Source organism: Polyergus mexicanus, unplaced genomic scaffold, assembly GCF_030449975.1.
Source record: "Polyergus mexicanus isolate NDT 795.1 unplaced genomic scaffold, iyPolMexi1.0 SCAF_24, whole genome shotgun sequence".
Taxonomy (NCBI): domain Eukaryota; kingdom Metazoa; phylum Arthropoda; class Insecta; order Hymenoptera; family Formicidae; genus Polyergus; species Polyergus mexicanus.
The window spans coordinates 4,521,150-4,542,895 of record NW_027223344.1 but is presented as its reverse complement, the minus strand read 5'-3'; the positions used below and the strand labels follow the sequence as shown (position 1 = coordinate 4,542,895).

The 21,746-nt window shown below is 38.1% G+C and overlaps 2 protein-coding genes across 4 annotated transcripts in view; one reads left to right on the top strand and one right to left on the bottom strand.

Annotated features, from left to right (window-relative positions):
* The window catches only part of Naus (cortactin binding protein N-terminal like nausicaa), a 43,386-nt gene extending 39,225 nt beyond the window's left edge, over positions 1-4,161 (top strand). The window contains exon 11 of one of the 2 annotated variants that reach the window (XR_011448390.1): positions 4,063-4,161. The gene's annotated coding sequence lies outside the window, so the exon portion shown is untranslated. The remainder of the gene's footprint in view (positions 1-4,062) is intronic. The other variant, XR_011448391.1, reaches the window with a different exon arrangement.
* Sns (sticks and stones) overlaps positions 1-21,746 on the bottom strand; it is a 230,377-nt gene that overhangs the window by 18,978 nt on the left and 189,653 nt on the right. The gene's annotated exons all lie outside the window — the stretch shown is intronic.

Sequence of the window (21,746 nt, the reverse complement as noted above, 5' to 3'; positions counted from 1 at the left end):
GTTTAGATTTCATAGAGTGATACTTTTAAACTAAAAAGTAAAAAGGATTCATTGAGACAGTCACGCAATTGAATCATCCATTCGAGTTTAATGATTATAATACTATTGACCTTTATTTTCGTCGTCGACGGTTTTTTTTTTTTTTTTTTTTTTAGATTTATTACGATCCCATTACAAATTAAAAAGCCGTCATTGAAATATGTTATCGAGGAATACTTGCGTATCCCATTCAGACATTCGTATTCGATCGCTCGACAATGTATCGATTCGCTATTGATACAGCTGAATGAAACACGTATTTCGTATATTGAATAAATAAAATCTGCATTATGAAACTGCTGTTCCTGTAGAACTTTACATTTAATAACATTTTATTCGGCATCGCGCACTTTATATCAAATATAATTGCAGAAATTCCAGGATCCGAATATATAAATTATTTTTTTCAAAATTGCACATTGCGCAACAGACATTTCAATAATACACTGCATATAATATACGCTATATATGTAATTATAAAAGTATAACGAAGAAAAATTGACCGTAATTTAATTGTTAAAAAATAGAAAGAATTTAAAAATTAGCGTAGATTTAATCGGTAAAAATTGACAAAAGTTTAATCGACACATACATATTCTCACATAGTCTCTCCATGTGAAAAATTTCAAACTTTTGCGAGAGATGACAGGAATGCTGTTTGCTCTCCCCGTGAAAAACTCACTCCAACAATCCGGTCGTTTGTGTAAAGGAAGAGACTCTTGATCGAAGGCCAAACACATTTATGCGCGAGCGGTTCCATTTTTACGGTACGATTCGCTACGTAAAAGACGTAGCCGAACGACAATGATGACGACGACGACGACAACGAAGGGAAGAAAGGGAATAGGAAAAGGTCGCCGGTTACCCGGCCGCTCCTCCGCTGTCTGCCTTCTCGAGTTTATATTGGCACTCGCTCGGAAATCCTCCGGGGGATGCACGCGCCGAGCTACTTTACCGCGTTACTTCCGTAACCCACTTCGTCACCGCCGGACCTCCGATGTAGCGCGTACCGGAGTCTCAGGACCCATTACCGATCCGAGATAAATTTTCTCGCTTCGATATTCCCCCCGGGCGCATTCGAGGGGGGTCGCGTTCGTCTTCGGACGGCGAGTGTATTCCGCTACGATGCACCGGCGCCGATATAAAGTACCCGCAGAGACAAACGCAGTAGAGGTAATGGTCGTTACGCTTGCATTTCCTCACGGCGGTAACTGGGAACATTGTCGTGGAACTTTTCTCTCTCTCTCTCTCTCTCTTCCTCTCTATCTGTATCTTATTGTCGAGAGAAATTGCTCGCGATGCTGTTTTTAACACTTAAATGTGTAACTGTGTATCTCGTCCGAGTGCGTTTTTCATACGCGAATTTCAGTCGCTTTCCAAAAATGTTCTTCCAAAAATTAATTTTTTTACAACGATTTAATAATAATTTTCCGTAAAAAAAAAGAATACCGTTGTTTTTGTGTCAACCGACACATACCAGCGCGCACGTACAATATACACGCATTATTTTTTTTTTCTTTTTAATTTTCATGCGAAAGAAGTATCGAAATTTTTTAATTACATAATGAGAAAAATAATTGTCAAGATTATTTTTTTTTAAATAAAATTTTTAAAAAATATTTCTTTGCGTTTTATTGTTTTTTAATATATATATATATATTTACATTTTATATTTTTACTTTTATGTTTTTGGATTCTTCTTCCGTGTAAATAATGCAAAGTATTTTTCCTCATACAATATATCGTGTATGGGGAATTTCTCTTCAGTTATAAAATTCCCCCGATAACTTTTGCCTTGAGTTGATATTGCAAGATTTTAATTTTTAATATTGCATATCTTGCACGATATATTGAGCCTGAGATGGTATCCTATTGATATGCGGAATAAAACGCTGTAATAGCGCTGATTAGCCGAATTAAATTAAAATTAGAGCGCTAAAGAGAACGCGACAGTTAACGCGCCTAACGTGTTATCTTCGATATAAACCCATCGTGGGAAATTTGCATCGCAGCGTAAATGACCCCTCGTTTCTATTAAAAAAACTTGTAGATATTTATTTGTGGTGTTGAACGAAATAAGAATGTATTTATTGATAAATATCGGACGATTACTATTAACGCCGATGATTAGCGATCGTTTACGTCACTTTCGACGCAAATCGCCAATCATCCTTGAGAAGATTATAAACATTGGCACGAAAATTCCAGAGATTCTCGGTTCATATCCGGTCTTGACATCTTGTCATCCAAGCAGGAAAATGCATGACGTTAAAATGTAATTACTCTCGTTTATGAATTATGATCGCGAAACAACATATATAATGCAACAACATAAATGAAGCTGTTTAGTTTTTTTTTATGCATGAAACAGGATCTTGTGAACTCTTGCGTAAAATTGTCTCGACAGAATATTATAGTTCATTGTATTTAATATATATATTGTACTGTGTATTTATACATGTAACAAGAAAATGTCGAATTTATAATCACATTTGAAAGAATTGTATTGTCAACTTTGTCTATTCTAGCAATTTCGATTATATATCTGTTATAAAATCGAAATCATACAATGTGTGAAAAATCATGATATAGTTTGTGTGAACCTTGGAATTTGCAACGTGTGTGCACGTTGCCTTTAAATATTTAATCTATCGGAAATAGATTTTCCAAGTAACATTTATTTTTTTATATTTATTTTTAAAACGCATTGAATTTTTCATTTTTCTCGTACTTTACAATAGCAACTGCAATTAAATGTTACAAGCATATTATAAATGAAACAATGGGAGACGAGAAAATATCCTACAATAGTTAAGTCTCAAAATATATTAAGTCATTGAATGAGAATTATATTTATATCCTAGTGCTTTCCGGCGTCCGTCCCATCTCGTTTGAATCTCTCGAGATACGGCGTATAAAATAACAATCTCAGGAACAAAGATAGTAGAATAAAGATGTCAAAGGGGGGTGCGAGACAAATGGAGACATCGTCCCCCTCCTTAGATAACATCGTGTCGTTATGAAGCGAGGAAGAGACGGGAAAGACGGCGTCAATTATTCGCTAAATACTTATTTAGGCGCCGTCGCTTCCATTTCATTTTCGCGTTTCTCTCATCCGATGATCATCCCTCTCCCCCCGTCCCGTAGCATAGGGCGACATCCCCCTCTTGGTTCCTTATCTCCTGTGGGAGAAGCGTAATCGCGCGTCTCAGAGCGAAGGAGAGGCGTGAAAGGTCGAAGGATCGTTCTAATTACACGAAAGGATAGGAATACACGGGGCAGGCGGGGAGATGAAGCGGGGAGGAAAGGATTATAGCACAGTCGAAAATATTTTACGGAATCCCTCGAGCGTGTATCCCGATCCGAGCCGAGGAATTGAATATATTTTAAGAAAGGTATTTTTTAAATAAATATTTCTAATATCATTTGCAATACTTGTTCACATATTAATTATCTTTTTTATTTTTTTGTACACATAGAGAGCGTATAATAATTCAAGCTACCTTTTTTTTTTTTTTTTTTTTTTTTAACACCCCTGCAAAGAGATTTTAATGAACAAGATTGGATCCACACGCGCTTCGAGAGAGATTGAATCGGCAAGTAGTAAAGACATTTGATAGTGAATCTGGGGAAATTGCTCGTAGAAAACTTATGCGTAGATGTAATCGCCTCGGTCTTGCGCGAAAGTATCGCATTACGATTTATACGTCGTGCTTGGTTTTACGGTCATTAGTTCGAGTTAATAGGCACATTTCTCTCGACTAATCGATAGCCGATGACACGTTGCGTGTACAGTGTACATCGACGCTGTCCAATGTGGATGCAATCTCTGTCTTTCGGTCGTTATTAAACGCATCTTCATAAAGCGAATGGTAACGGATCTATCTTTTAATTGGAACGTAAAAGTAGCGAATTTGCGTCTTTTAACTTTATTATCGATAACATCTGTACTAATTATATATTTAATTTTAATAATGTCGTGTATGTTGCAGAAAGAATATGATTTTTAAAATTTTTTTATAGGATAATAAAGTGGCGAGAAGAATTGAAAAGAACCTGTATATGGGGTGAGTAAAAAGTGGGTTTGTAATCTTCGTCATTTAATTAATATCGACTGGGATTAATAAATGTGCAACATTTGAAAATAAACAATTAAAAAAAAACCAATGATTAAAAAGAGCGCGTCACACGTCCTTTATAATGTTACGTGTATATATAAAGCTTTTTCTTTATTTACGTATAATTAAATTAACGGAGAAAAAAGATATCCCACACAATGTCGCATCATTTCTCCATTTTGTTGTGCAAATTTGTATATACTAAAAAAATTCAGGTACAAGCGCGCATAATACATATTAAATGCAGAAATTTAACGTTTCTATGGAGGCGTTAATTTATAAAATTTCCGTGATACTCAAATGGAAAAAAGCGTGGCACAACGCGACCATTATCTACTTCGCTTATTTTCGAAGACCGTGATACATCTGCGATATGTGCATCGTATAATATAATTTTTATACAATATATCACGCGGAGAATATACATGAATGCAACGCGCGTCGTTTTCTTCTGTCTTTTAAATTCTCAAAAGCATGATATTTTTCTGCCTTCTTATTACATATTTCTCCGTTCTTATTAAACTAAAAAAAATGCATTTTTTAACCCGAGAATAACAATAAAATTCTTCTTATTCAAAAGGGGCTCTTTCGTGTCTTTTTTTTATATTTCATATTCCTACTTTTTTACGCTTCCTTCTCACTTTACGTTTCCTTCATGCTTACATTTTTATATATATATTCCATCTGAGAACGGGTTGTTTTCATTACGCGAGGTCGATTCGATGGGCTTCTTTGTAACGAGCTGCTTTTGCTCGTCGCGTATCCGTTCGTCGCTTATTTCGCGATAAATCGCACCCGCACTTAGCGGCAATTGGATCCTAAGTCGCGTGGATGCGGGCAACCTGATAGACCGATAAAGCCCTCTATCCTTTTTACGCGAAATCGAACGGGTGGCGGCGGGTTTATCGGTCCCCGGTGGCCACATTGAGGAACGGCGGGTCTTTTCCACATTCTCTTTCTCTTTTTTTTTTCCTCCCGGACGTAAGCGCGAGTTCCGGTTTGACTCGTCATGAAATTCCCACGGGACGTCGCTATTTAATTTAATGGTACGGTAGTCCATTCTTTCTTCGGGATCTTCGCGACTCGGGGAGCGCGAAGAAAATGAAGAAGGAGATGTTCAGCGTGAAGAAATGTTGGGAACATTTCCAATCAATCGCACCAATCCGTAAATTGTCTCGTAACAAGCGTAATTAAAAAAGCTGTTGAAAATGTGTGTCCGTGTTATCTCGAATAATAATGGATGAGAATATACAGTGTAGTTTGGCGAGTCAAGAGTAATTTAATTCGATGTTTTCTCGCGGGTTGACAAGCCAGTTTTTCTATACGCAATTCGATCCCTGTCTCATACGAAGCTTGGTAATGGACTCGGTGAAAATTAAAAATACGCGAATGAATATTTCAATGGTCGATTGCGACGACATGGAATATCGTTTCGCCTAAAATATACGATTAAATTTTTACAATATCATTGTAAATATATTAAGAATTTTATTATTTAATATTTTTTTTTTTTTATATATTCGATTATATACGTGATGCGACAATGAAATGAGTAACGTCAACTTTACGATTATTTTATCATCCTCAAATGATTATTTGCTTCGTCGTTGAGAATTATACATCGTCGCATTTTTTTTTACATCAATTTACTCGAGTTACATCTGCGAAATCGTGTGTCCGTAATCATTTTCATAATATCGAATTCATGACACGAGACGACGACAAACAATTATTAGAGAGAATGATGAGTTCGCAGTTTGTCGTAGTCCGGAAATGGACTTACCCTCCTTTGAAGATGCTGTCACATTATACGGTCACATCCGGACTCATCTATCCTCTCTCTCATCGGACGTAAAGGAATCGGGGAATCTCGTTTTTCGACCGAGTCCGCACCGGGCGGCGTCCAATCTTAAAACATCCATTTTACATTTTCCGGAGCAGTGGGTCGGAAGGACGCCGCCAATATGCCCGGAACTGGGTCGATGGATGGATCGCAGTCACGTTGGTGAAACAAGGTCGGAGAAACGGGATACGACCGAGAGAGAGAGAGAGAGAGAGAGAGAGAGAGAGAGAGAGAGAGAGAGGAGGGGGAGAAGGAAAGTGGGAGAGAAAGGATAGGATGTTTGAGCGGGGTCGATTGTTGATTCGCTCGCGTTGGTTCGTCATGGCATTATATCATTCATGTCCATGTATGTGCTTTGCAAGGAGCAACAATGCGTAAAGAGAGAGAGAGAGAAGGGGGGGGGGAGGGCGGCGCTAGGAGCGCAGATGGCGGATGAGAGTTCCGGGATTTAGTGATAATTGAATGAACCAGCGTTGTATCAGTGCGGGATTTCACGTGGCATCGATCCACCTGCCTATCTACCATACCTTGCCCCACACCATGGCTTCGCCATGCATTGGGAATTCGTAAACGCAAACGCGCATTGACCCGCGTCGCGAAAGAAAAAAAAAAAAATAGAGAAAAAAGCTAGAGAGGGCAGCTTCGAGCCTGGTTGGCATCAACGTTGATTAATGTTGCGCTTAACCTTCCTATTTTATGTATACTGGTTGTCTGACCGATTCACGTTTATTTCCTCCAACACAATGTGTGCGAAGCTTATATTGAAAAAGAAAATCTATTCTCATGGCGCGTCGAGGACGATTTGGAGCGAGGAAAGCGTATAATCCGTTTCGCGGAAAAATTCCGCTCGCGAACGAATGAAAGCTGTTAACGCGTCGCTTGAATTATTGTTATTGAAATATTGTAAAAATTGAAAATTTCGATTACAATGAGTTACAAGGTAATCTAGTGTAATTTAGATGGCGCGAATGACACGTTATCATAATTTTGATTTATCGTAGGAAATTTCCTTCATCACCGTGTTGTCTCCGACTTCTTTTACTCGCGTTTATCGTCATTCGTGCTGCAGTGGATGGTATTTTATTGCCTTTAAAGGGAAGATCGTTTCGAATTACGGCCTTACCGAACTGCGCGATAACCGCGTCTACGCGATCCAACATTAAAATGACATTTTCATGATAAACGACGGTGTAATATCTACGACGCTCTGTTTATTGCATTCTTAAAAGTTACAAAAATTCCACTTTAAAATAAAACGAGCTTAATGTTTCGTAGGTCTTGGACATCGTAGAAAAATTCTACTTTTTTTAAGCGATCATCCGGGATGTCTCGACGATTTCGAGAAATGTAGGACATTTTTAACTTCCTTACGAGAAGCCTTGCCTTTTATGTCCTTATCGGAAGTCGTAAGAAAAGAATGCCGTTCGGCGTTTGAATTTAATTTCCGTGATAGAATGTCGCTTATCGAATAAAGCGTTCGAGAAAAAAAGAAGCCTCTGCGTCGTACGTATATCGATAACCGACGCGGGAAAACTCAGCCAACAGACATCCGCAGTTACGCGGTCTTTCGCGTTTTACGCGAAAGGAAGAAGAACTTTGGAACGTTCTCCGGCGTACAACACGGCAACCGACATTGTGTCGCCCGTGCACCACCCGCCATTTTTCCGCGTTGGCGTGTCTTTACTTTTTCCCTCGGACGTGCCCCTACGTCTCGCCAGGCGAGTAAGTGCCCCGACGAGTCACGCAAGTACCGCGAGTTTCATGAAAAATCGGGAAAGTTGAATGTTCTCCGCGTCGCGAGGATGCACTGTCCCCGATGCGATGGGATCCCTTGGATCCGACTATCCCTACGGAGACGGCCAAAAGGGGACAAGGAAACGGAAAACTTTCTCAAAACACGTAGTGCTCGCGCGAATAAATTTTAATAATACCTCGTCTATTATTAAAGTCTCTCGCCCATTCCTACCATTCGCATTTTAGCAAAAGGACAACGAATTCTATACAAGTTCCAACATATTTTTCCCTTTCCCCGTGTCTTTGAATCGTATAAACTAAACTCCCATGCCTCGACTCCGCCAATGGGGAGATGCTCCTATTTCTCTAACGATCGTTCTATCTATCGATCGATATACCTCTCTATTTCGCCCAAACACCACCGATACCGCCAACAGCCTCATCGGCAGCGAGCGAGCGAACAGACAGATGATAAACGCAGCTTCGGGGAATAGTAGCATACGAGTTCTCTCGTTCCTTCTGGTCGAAAGATCTTCCCCCCCCCCCTTCCCTCTTCCCCCTCATCGCCTAGCACGTTTCTTGGCGAAAGGGGCACGTACCGTATCGCGATGACGGGACGGTCACACGAGGGCACTTTACTAAACGGTCGATAGAAGGCGGCGGACGACACCCCGCTTCGATGAAATACGAGCGCGACGCGGCAGCTGGTTCGTATCGTCGTCGTGAGGAACAGTGTTTCGTACAATGTTCACGGTTAGCAGCAGCAGCAGCAGTGGGACTTGTCATGTATATACGACATACATTCTTCGTTCAATGGCGGAGGTTGAATTAAATTACGAAAAAATTTCAACTCGGTATCATCTTCCTGCATGAACAAACCGCGCGCGACTGCTCCTTCTCCCCGGAAATTGGTTGTATCTTTCGTGCTCGAGAATATAATACAACGTATATTAGATAAGCTAGTTTGCAGTTCTTAAAGAAAAAGATGAAAAATTTAAATTCTTTTCTTTTTATCTCTTTACATATATATATATATATATATATATTTTCGTGCGCTCGCAAAATCAGGATTCGCGCAGTTTGACACGGTCGAAAAAAGGAAATGGGGAAAAAAAAAAGAAAAAAAAATTCCGTTGCAAACATACGCCGATAAACATCCCGTCCGAGCTCAGAAAGAGCGAAACTGAATTTTCTTGTAAATTTTTACGGCCACTTTTAGCGTTTACTCTCCGTACCGTGGCGAGAACGAAACCTAAAAGTAAACCGGGACTGCAGAGAGACAAGGTGCTTATATTAAAATAATATTTAAATAAAACTGTAGTCTTTTTAACAAGCGTCTCGTTACAATTTGCTCTCATTTGCTAAATGTAAGAAACTTGCACGAAGAACAGTCGATTCTCTCTCTTTCCCCTCCTCTCTTACAATAATTAGGTAATCATTAAATAATATGTAATAACAAAAAAAAGTATTGTATATTAAAAAATAAATTGCATTCGTCAACGAATAATAATATTATCACAAATAATAAAGAAAATTATCACAACCGTAAGGAAGAATATAAAGTTGCATGTTTTACTTTTCTCAATCAATGAGATTTCGTGAAAAAAGTAAAACTTGAGTTTATAATTTTAATTAAGTTAAAAATGTGTCTTTTATATATATAAAAAGGATACGACTCTTTTCTGATTGGTTTCCATTCTTTATGTTCTACATCCTACTCCTTTCACGCATAATAAAAGTTGCAGTAACGCATAAAAGAACACGCTGGTGCCACCATCAGCTTCTCTATGCAGAGATGTTCTATGAATTCTTAAAATACTGTAACGTTACGTAGGCAGGTCTCTCGCAAACGCAAGCTCTACACCGTCTGTGCGCAAGAAATCGTACGAGAGAGAGAGAGAGAGGAAGAGAGATCCAAGCCCTTCCAACACCGCTATTATACAAGTTGTAATAGACTTAGATATGCCCTTTTGTCTTATTAATGCGCGTATAAAGATACTCCTAGACGAAGCTTGATAATTGCAACAAAAAGTACGAGGTAACATTATGTTTCCTAGAGCTAGAGAAATTTTATTCTAGTTAGTTAACACGTAAAATATCTCCGATATTATACTACAAAACCCGTTAACGTGAAAAGGACTATTCTCTTCGTTATTATAGATGGTTATTTCTATTGAAAAGAGTCAAATAATGTCTCTCGGTAAAGTAAATATCACGAACTTTTATTTCTATCGATAAAATATATATTATTGATTAAATCTACTATATATATTATTATTTTATATCAACAATGAAATTTTCTACATATGATCCTTAGAGAGTGGTAGAATAATGAACGTGTAAGAGTCTAAAATCCGAGCGGGGAGCAACAGTACTAATTAACGAGCGTAATAATAGTGTAGAATCCGTCGAGTCGATGAATCGAATAATCGAATTTGCCCGTCTCCTCTAATCCCGATTAAATACGAGAGGGCATCCTATCGCGGATGGAGAGGGAGGAGGAAAAGGTTTTCTGTTTCGCGAGCGTAACATCTGACTGGAAGGATGTATTGTACTTACGGCGGCGTATAACGTAGCTTGTTAATGCAGTACTTACACCGTTCGCCTATCCTCGGCTATTCTTCTCTTCCGTACCGTCTTCTTTTCCTTAGCGCGTGCGATTCCGCGAGTCTCTCCGCATGCATTATTCAGAAACACTTTACATTATTTAAAGGGACATTTTCCCCCTCGCGCGGTTATATCGTTGGTTACGGTAGACAATAAGGCGGATAGAGGGGAGAGAGAGAGAGAGAGAGAGAGAGAGAGAAATGGTCGGGAAAATGGCTAGTGCGAATAATTATAAGACAGCGCGGGGAAAATTAAACAACAAACGCGCGGCTGTGATTTATTCGCGTCTAGCAGAAAATAATTAAAACGAAATAATTAAAACACCGATGATTTATATCGTTCTCCTACTGTAATGTCTGGAGATGATGCGCGGATTTTTGTCCGCCGTGAAAATAAATATCGTTGATACGTCGAGACGCGAAAATGCTTCTGCGCCTTTTTCGACTTGTATATTCCGTACTTACGGTCGTAAATCACGATTTGCGAGAGGAACAATTAAAACGACCGATACTCGCGCATTGTTTGTACCCCGTGTCTTTTCGTTTACTCTTGCATGATCCTTTAATACCTCTCGTGAGATCCACCCTCTCCTGGAGGGTAACCAGAAATAAAAGGGTTGTTTGCGCAACGAAAAATTCGAGATTTTTCCAGCTTCCGAACGGTATACAAGTCTAATGCAGGAATTAGCAGAAATTGGCGTCGGAGGGGAAATTGCGCGATGTAGGAACGCTAAGGCTTTAATTCCGCAACCGATCCTTCGGATTTCGTAGAAATTAGGTCGTGAAATCGATCCCGGAATACTTGCATGTTCGTCATGATAGATTGTCATTCGCTTTAAATTGATATTTTTTTCTCCTTCAAGCTCTGTCGCGCAATAAAAGCCGACGCGCTCGCTTTTTCTATTATTAATCTTCTTTCCTCCTCATCCTAGTTCTTAATTATTGCTGGATATTCGGAAATGCAATTTACGATATATTGTATGTGCGTTAAAATAGTTAATTCATGACTTTCTCTTTCTTTTTCGTTTCGTTTGTTAGAAATTTTCATTTTTATTCAGTTAGTTCTAAGAAGCAGCGTTAAGCAATTGCATATTTTTCCTATTTAATTCGCGTTTCATAAATTAATTATATCTTCGTTTCTTTTTTTTTTCGCGTGCAGCAGGCAGCGCTGATTTTGCATCCGCATACTTGTTGAGAATTTCTTCGCCGACTGCTCCAAGAGCGTCTTTTCCGCGTAATTTATTCTTGCGATGAAGGGGGAGAAAGTTTTATTCCGGAACTCCTGAACTTTGTCTTTGCCAAACTAATTACTTATCAGTGCTATGAATATTACGACGCCGTTAAAACATCGAGATTGCGATTGATCGCGAAAAGTGGAGGATTGTCAGCGATTGCATTCGAAAGGATTGTTTATCTGTCCGTAACAATGGCCTGACAGACAGTCAATCTCGCTATGATTCACAATGTTATTTTAGAAAATATAAGATGCGTTGTGTGCAGATCAAAGTCTCTCAATCGATAGATATAATCGACGTAGCTTCTCGGAGCTCCGAGATCGTATTTTATTCTTAGTTTGATTATTAAGTTTTTTTTTTTTTTTTTTTTGCAAAATATATCAACTTTTAACAAATATATCGAGATCAGAATCTTGGCGAGTTTAAGCCTGTCAGGGGACCGGAAACCGATGAACGAAACGAAAGGAAAATTAGAGAAAGCAGTAAACGTGAAAGATATTAGATATCATAGTGATTGCCAGTAAAATAAAATATATGTCTAGATAATGAAATTATTACATATAACACAATTATATAATTATTACATTAACGTAAAAATATTATATGAGAAATTGAATAGAAAACGGCGAGAATCGACAGAATTAATCTCAATGCGATATAATTGGGCAATTTTGCTCTGCAAATTTTCCGAAAGTTGGATGGTTTGATAAAATCCTGATCCAAGCGAGGTCATTGCCATGGAACGTTCTGGAATTTGTGCTTTGAGCGAGGTGTCTGCCAGAGTCAAGGACCGTCGACACAGTTTGCTCTTTGACGAGAGCAATCGTGGCTTCTGAATGCGGGGCATCGCGTCAGTCGGGATAGAGAAATAAAGGCTAGAGGAACGGGAAGAGGAAAAGGTGAGGGAGAGAAAGGAAAAGGGGAAAACGAACGGTTGCAATCATGCAGTCTCGTCAATACGTCGGCATAAGCCCTCGAGTGCTTCTTCAGTTTCCGTGTTTGTCGCCGCTGACTCGCCCGCACAAATTAAATACCGTGTAAGAATGGAAAAGTTGGGTGAAAAAAAAAGAGAGAGAGAGAATGCGGTGACACTCTCTCGCGATCGTTTCGCGATCCCGTTTCGCGTTTCCGCTCTTCTTCTCGGCTTTTTTTCGCGTTCCTCATCTAACAAAGTCTCGTGCTTAATGATGTACTCGTTAAAGAAAACAACAACATCTTTTCATGTTTATCCTTTTTTTTTTTTTTTAAGAATTGAAAACCGTAAATTATCTCGACTGAATACACGGTCATTTTTCCAAGCGGGTTTATATTTTTTTGCAACGTAATATTTGAAACGCCCACAAATTTTTGCACCAATTATCTACATCGTTTTTCCCCAAAAAGAATAATAATCTTTTCCATTGCGTTATGATTTTCAACTCCGTACGTTGCATCGTAAAAGTTTGAGCTAGTCGTATCGCAATTTACTTCTTCATCGAAGACTAACCGAACTCGGAAATGACAGGGTTTAATATCGCTCGCTTTATTTTCCATCTCCGTTTCCTTGCGAATTCGTCGCGCAATTCAGGAAGAGACTCCCGAGGAGGACATGGACGACGATCTCGTCTATCGAAACTGTCGATACGCCGAATTCCCGGACGAGATGGAAAATTACAGTACGGATACATCGCAACGCGGTGGTGTTCCGTTCGCCGGACGCGGAATTTATTGCGCTTATCGCGCGTAACTCGTGATGACGTATATTCGTTGATTCTATTTTCATGTCGAAATGTAAATGCAGTCGAGAACCGAGCGACCGCGTCCACCGCTGGGGAACCTCACCGACCTATCAAGCCCGCCGCCGCCGCCACACGTGTACGCGTTTCTCGTCCATCATTCCGCAAACGCGGACGCATTATGCGACGCATCGATATTAATCGGACGGCGCGCGTTTCGGATAGCCTTTCCGCCGATGCAATCGACGTTGAATTACATATAATAGTGATCCATCGATTTGTAACGACGCAATTTTCCGGCGGGCTTTAAAAGACTGTCACCGGCGCGTGGCGGTTATGCGAGCTGACGTAACAATCGTGTCGCATCGGACGATTACTAATTAAGCGAGTTATTTTCAAGAGATTCGCGTTAACCCGCTAAAAACAGGACGGATACATTCGCATTTCGTTAAAACGTAATAATGTAAAAATGCATTTACATTCGTAAATTGAACGATTTCATTAAAACTTCACATAAAACAGTATTCGAAGAGGGTGTCGCGCTCTTATAATTATCTTTTCGATTAAAGAAGTGTTTGTAATATATCTATTTTCGTAGCGTGTACACTTTTTTTCTTTCTTTTATTAAATAGCCCATTTCATTCATAATTAATTTTCTGTCAAATCCATAATTAATTTCATTTCAAGCATCCCGCGTATATATCCCACAAAATAGATTCCGTTTTCGTCGAAACTGCCCGTGGTTAAATTATGCGGCTGATATTGATAATTGTCAATCAAACGCAATCGAAATGTGGTGCTATTAGCAGGAGGAAGAGTATCGGACCGATATTCCGGCGGGATATTCAAGCGGGATGAAAATATATCTGTGTGCAAGATATCCTTTTCTTTTCCTTCTCTGCATTTCGCGAATATACCAGACATTCTTTATTTTCACGACAAACATGTCGTTGTAACGTTGTAACGACTTTTACAGAGACAACGAATTTTCATTGTCCACGTATCCAATAATGTCCATCGTATCTAGGGGGACACGCGTACAAATATATATAAACTTTTTCTTTATATTGTATTAATCTCTCGATTTACTTCTCGCAGCGAGTATTGTTTTGAGAAAAGGATATATATACGAGATATCATGCATTTTTTTTTTCTTCACCATAATGGAGATTAAATATTGTAAACATATTTATTTTATAAATAATAAATTATAAAGTATCAATGGCTTTGTTTAAATGGTTTAAAATTAAAAAGCCCTAGGGCGCAAGGTGAGCGTATCAAGATATTCAAATGTATAACAAGAGCGCTTTGTCTTTATTTAATTTTGGGCGAATTTTTTAAACAGGATTTCAATCTGATTCACATTCGCGTTTAACGAGAAATATTTAATCAAGAGATTACGGGAAAACGTAGCGTTCGAACGGACAAACGATTATTGGCTTCGGCTTTACCGCGATAATGAAAAATAGCGTTACGATAAACAATATTATGTATCAGCGGGGAAGATAATTACATTGACGATCATAAACATGCCGAACAAACAAGGTAATTAGAAAAGAATTAATGCGCGATTGCGCTTCAACTGGCGAAAATGAGAAACGTTATTGATCGCGGACGCTGCGCAATTTTGCGGTCGGCGAACCGCGAAACTGCTCTCGTCGCTCAAACTTGGGATTTTTTCCGCCTCTTCAAAGTTCACGATAATCAAGCTTCGCTTCCCGAAGCGGATAAACTTGTGGCACGCAATCTCTGTCGCGCATTTTATTTATTTATTTTTTTTTTTTTTTTACCTCCACTCTGCAAAAATGATTCTTCGTATTCTCTTTTCGCACAATCTTTATATCAGATCAATAAAAGATTCGTCTCGTATTTTCCAAGTATCACTTTGTTTCATTTGAGCAATTTTAAACACACAAATGCATAAATAGATAAACACATAAATAATATTGATACATACCTAATTGAAATGAATTTGAATCGCGATACCTTTCAATTGCGAATTATTATAAACTCATTTTTCTCACCTTCTTGCTTCGAATCGAATTCTCGAAATCGGATAATAATATTTAGCATATCGATCGACGAGTTGGCGAGTTACGAAATAATTTGCGCGCGTCTAATGGCTTTTTCGATTACGAGCGGAGTCCTTTATTCGATATGCGCAATGCGATTTCCGGCGCAACGAGAGAGCCTCTGCATGCGGCCACGAGAGAGATCAATCCCGAATATGCACATGTGCGCGCGCGCGTGTTGATACAACGTCAACGTATACGGGGGGAATCGCGAATTCAACGGGGTTTATGCACGCGCTGAATAATGCGGCTGATACGCGCTGAGGGCGCGTTGTATATATGGGCTTTAGGTCATCATCGTCGTCATCGTCAATGCCTGGCCTACATTATGTTTAACGAACTTACCGCGCGGGTATGATACAACCCCGTATATATACGGTGTGTCGTTGTACCGCGCAACGTGTTGTAACACATTGTGTAACACTGTGCAGCATCGCTAATTAATTAACCCAAACAGAGTAGACTCTGTGTCTCTCTCTCTCTCTCTCGCTCATTGTTACATAATGGTTACATTATTTAGCAACGGATTATTGACGAAGATAAGATGAAATTTCACGCGTCAAATTTTTTATATATATTTTTTTATATAACAGGGTGTGGCTACTGAAATCTTATAAAAAAAGTTCCCCGATCTTTCAGATATTTTCATTCGAAATACTAGGGGTAAAACAGAATATTTTCAAGATTTTTTGATTTGTGAAATAAATTGTTTTTTTACCGTATACATTTTCTACATATTTGTCATTTGCATAATATTTTCATTGTTTATCATTAAAAATTACAACAGAGAATACGTACCGTATATTTAATATTTTAAGATATTATAGAGATAGATACAGTATAAGAAAAAAAATATCAAGGAGAGAATTTTTTAAATATTCCTCGAATCCCAATAAAATTCCATGAAAATTCCCTGATTTTTTTCCAAATACAAAAGAAATCCCTGAGAATTTCATATTTTCTATATTTTCTACGGAGTAAATATCCTGTATAAAGATAGCGATATGTAGCGAATAATGAGCTCGAATAATGGAGTGTAAAAGGAGGTAAAAGAAAGAGGAGAACCGTTTCGCGAAACTTCGTAAAGTAAATCTTTCCAAAGTTTTCGATCTCTCGAGCTTCGAAGAAAACGCGCGCAGGATCGAGGCAAACGAACGTCGAATAAGAATTTGTTTCGCGGTGGCGAGATTTACCCTTTCTCGGGGAAAATATTGGCGATCAAATATTTTTTTCGCGGATAAAAAAATCACCCAAATCTTTCTTCGCACGTCGCTCCCTATCCGCGCTTTAATTCTACGACGGGTCCTCTCGCAGCGGAAACTCAGGCCATGTCCGCAACTGAGCGCGAAATGAGATTCATAGCGACGTAAGGCGCGAGATACGCGAGCGACGTCTCTATTAAGGCGAAGCCGATCCATTCAGCCGGCTGGATGGAAAATCGTATATACGCGGTGTCTGCGGCACGTATTACTATCGGCGTTTCGTAACGCCGGCATCTTATTGGGGTTTCACGGGCGTGCGTAAGATTCGCAGAGAGGTGCGCGATGGAGGTTCCATATACGTATGTGTACGTACACGTCGGGATAGATGCAACTTATTCGACAGCCGCGACGAGTACGTTTGCGTTACGTACGAACGCGAAACAAATTTCAGTCTCAAAATTGGAAAGATTCGGGGTTAGCCGAAGCTCTACTCTTCGCGAGCTTACGCGACTGCGGATATTCCACGTCAGATATACATGTCAGTTATTACATGTAGAGAGCTTATTGGAAAAAATAAAAACGAAAACTTCGTACATTGAGTTCCTCGGATGTAAGATTCTGTTAAACACGGATTATGTCTACGAATAATGAAAAATCAGATTTCGCGGTGTATGAAATATGTATGGTGCGCACAATGTTTTTCTACTTTTATCGTAATAACATTATTTTCTTTACTCATTTATCTATATGTATGCATTTGTGTCACAATTTTATATATATATATATATATTACAATCATTTTTAAATTATTTAATGACAATTCTTGACAAGTTTTGTTCCTTTATCGTAATCACAATTAATAGATTTTCATCCTTCGTGTACGATTTATTAAGCTTATATAAAGGCATCTCTTTACATAGAGCTTAAGAATTACACATTATTCTATAACGTGCGGCAAATTTTTATTATATCGCATATCATTGTTTACGTCAGGTTATATATATGGAATTTTAAACATATCTGCAATTTCTTTCAAAAGAAGAGAGATCCTTTCGAAAGAAGAAAATAGGCATCGGGTATAACTATCTTTTACCTTACTCTGAATATTATATCGTATATAGTTTTTCTCTTCCATATCTACTTACTACAACATTCAAAGTTATTTCCTGAGATTTTTTTATAGGCGATTATTTCTCTCAAATGAATTCTCTCTTTTCCGTACATCTTCTCTCTATTCGCGTGTCGATTTCGCATTCTCTGGCTCATCGCGTTCGAGTGTGACCAGAGGTTCGCAGTAAATATTAACGTTTACGTCAACGATATACTCGTACCGTCTGTTGTGGATTTTACGATTCGCCAACTCGGACTCGTATGAAGCTTATGGCTGTCGACCAGCTCGCTCTGAATCAAGGTTGCGTAATCGGAGTTGGCCCATCGTGCACAGTTCGATCTGCTTCCGTTTCCTTCTCCCTCCTCCTGCCGCGCAGGAGATAGGGCGAGGTCATCGAGGTTCTCGCTCTCTCACACTCGGCCCTTTTCATTCCGCGAAATTAGCGCGTGTAATTAGAAACGCCGAGTTCTCGACTGTGATACGCGCGCGAGAATCGAGCCGAACGTCGCTAGTTTGGTTTAACTTGTCGTTCCGTCCAATAGAACTCTCTCTCTCTCTCTCTCTCGATAAATAATGTCATTTTCATTCGCAAAGTCGCAAAATTGAGAAACGTCTTTTCATTAAACGCCCAGTCTATTTTAGAGAGTAAAAAAGGCGATTCTTTTTACATTTTCTGAAAATATGGTGTTTGAAGAATGTTTTTTTTTTAATTTTATTGAAAAATCGCGTATCTTTAAATGAGCCTGTAAAACTTTAAACGCGTTTTTCTTAAAATGTTATTTTCAAAGTTGGTGCGATAGATATCTTGAAAACTAATAGATGGAATAATTTCAATTTTTTTTTGAGGGGATACTAAACCTAACTAGAATTGTAATAATTGGTATTTAATATCTTTCTCATTTCCAAGAAATGAAAAAATCTCAGCAAAATTGAAATATCTAATTTTACAATGATATTATTTTGTTATCTTTTTTAATTTTTTCCAATGAAATTAAGTATAGAGTATCCTAAAAATACCCTACAGAATAAAACTAGACGGAATTTTTTCATTTCAGACAATTACAGGAGAAGCAGCATGTCGTGATTTTTGAATACGCTCGTCTATTGAACAAAAACAGTTAAATATCCAGGATTTAAAGATACTATCGTACTTAAACATCAATGAAAACGTACGTAAAAAAATCAATTTCTAATATCTAAAAAAAAAAAAAAAAAAAAAAAAATTCTAATTATGATTAATAATTCGCAGTGTAATTTATATCGAATTATCCCCTCGTTTCTTCCGACATTTAGTTACATAACAATAAACATATTTAGAGAAAGCCGATTCTTTGAGAGAATCATCATCCTCTTTGCGATTCACAAAGATATTTGAATATTTCGGAGAGAAAAAAAAAATAAATAAATAAATTCACACATTTTCCGGTCATAAAACATGATACCGTTTCTTTCCTCGTTTAGCCCGCCATTCCATTCCCATTCTTCAATTATCTCGGCTATCCGCTGGACGTGACGTCGCGAATTCGGAGCTGCGAGAGAGCTTTATTACAGGTGGTGTCGCGCAATGATCCGTTCATCCTCGCGATGCGGTGCATTCGGAACGCGATTCATCGACAGTGAGGATGACGGTCGGAGAGTATCGAAAATTGCTGCCGCGTTGCTTATATAAACTGGGTCGTCTACATACACGCTTCGCACGCATATACCGAGCGCACTCACGCGTCGATTCCGCGCACGCGATACCGATTTTGAAAGTCGGTGTTTCGCGCCGAGTCCGTCCCGTGCATTCGACGCATCATAAATAAACGCTTGCCAGCGTGACCGGATATCCCCTGTGTCCGTTTGTCATCCGTGCTACTCCACCACGGCGCTCTTCCCCGTAGGCAGTACCGACAAAAGCGCTCGTCGCGCGTTTTTAAAAACGCGCGTGACGTACCGCCGAGCGTCACCCAACGGCCAGCCGATTCGACCGTGTACACCCTCTTTTTGGCGCATCGATACTGAAAAAATAGGCGCCAAAAAAAAAAGGAAAAAAAAAGGAAAGGAAAGGAAGACACGGGGTCTGTCGATCGGTTCATTAATTCGTGACCAGTATCCAGGGAAACTGTCGCGCCACATGTTGATCGATAAATCTGTCTAAATGTCTAAACTAAACGATAGCTTCGAATGTTGATGAATTCTTCACAAATGATTTTGTGAATTTTTAAATATTTATATTTAATGAGTAAAATAGTTATTAAATTGGTAATTTATTTATTTCGACTTGAACATTGGTGCGATATAAGAAGTCATCGCGATTAAAGTAGGTATATAGATGTTTTTATTAGGGAAAATCGCGTTAAAAATACAGTAAGAATCAAAAGGGATTATACATCTTGGAAAAATAAAATTTACTCGATAACTTTTATATTGTATATATATATATATATATATATATATATATATATATATATATAATATACATAAATTACAAGATAATGAAAAAATGCAAATATTACGACATTATTTTGATATCAAGTCATATGAAATTATTTAAATTAGAGTCAATATGTCAATTTTTTTATGACCCGATATTAAAATAGTTTTCGTATCCTTTCCATTGTAATTTACGTTATATGTAAATCTAAAAGTTATTGAATAAATTTAATTTTTGCAATAGAGATGTATACTTGTGAGTTTCACATATTTACTTATAATAATATAATAATTATATTTAAATTTATTTATTTAGATTTATTTAGATTTTTTTATTTAGATAATTGAAAAAATATAAAGATTGCAACATTATTTTAATATCAGATTATACAAAATTTTATAAACTATAGAGTTAATAATATGTTGATTTTTTATAACCTGATATTAAAATAATGTTGTAATCTTCGTATCTCTTCTATTATATTGTAATTTCCACGATATATGTATAAAAATTATCGAATAAATTTTATTTTTACGAGATGTATATTTATTTTATTATCATTGTAATTTACTTATATAGATTTCAATATTAATGATGTAAAAGATTCTTGCAATCGTGCGAAAGTGATCATTTTTATATTTATTTTTTTGCTCTGCAATATACCATGTGCTTACATTGGAAAAGATATCACGAGCCAAGTATCAACAATTATGAGATTTATCAGCTCCTTTTTTTTTTAGAAAGGTTACAATAATTATTCTTATTACGCTTGTGTGTTAAAATTACATTCTTCATAGCTTTTAAAAGCTTCATCTCGGATGATTAATGAACGCTGACTCGTGGACGTTTACTTTAAATTACCTTTATTGCGCCAATTAAGATCAAATTATACTCCACAAGAGATCCTGCGTTCAAGTTGCGGAGGGACTCCTTATATCCTTGCGCAAACACTCGCGTCGTAACATCACCCTCCTAACAATACACAACTAATCGACCGTAACGCTTTCGTACCTACGATTACACGTTCACACTCACACATAGGCAATGGAAATCGAGTTCAAAATAAAAACTCGCCTTCTCATAACTATGTGTTTCAGTTATTAAATATTAAATGTAACATTGCGCGTACGCAGATCCGTCGATTGTATACAACGCGACTTGTGTGTTTACACGACGACGCATGATGATTAGCGTTACGTACGTGCGTCGTTTTGTTTTCTTTTCTGTTTCTGTTTTCTTTTACGTATGTCAAGGTGGGAGAGGCGGCAAAGTGGGAGAAGGTATCCTGCTTGCGTGCCAAAATTTTGACGAGTCCTTAGTATTAATGTGACGGTGAATGGTATAAGTAACGCGCGAATGTGTTCATAATTACGAACTTGATTTTCGTTATTTATATACGCGTGAGTGTATGTATATGCGCGCATCGTGCTTCAAAGCGAAATCTACATACGCTACGAGCAATTATTATAAATAGCAAACAAGAGGAAGAGGAGAAGGTACGTACAACGTATATTGTATATCGTGCATATCGTGTGCAAATCGCACGAGTTGTTAAAGTTGCATAACTTTCATTCGCAGATTCTTCTTTTTGATATATAATAATTTCTACGGTTGTAATCTTGTATTTTTGGGCGATATCCAAATTTCTATTAAAA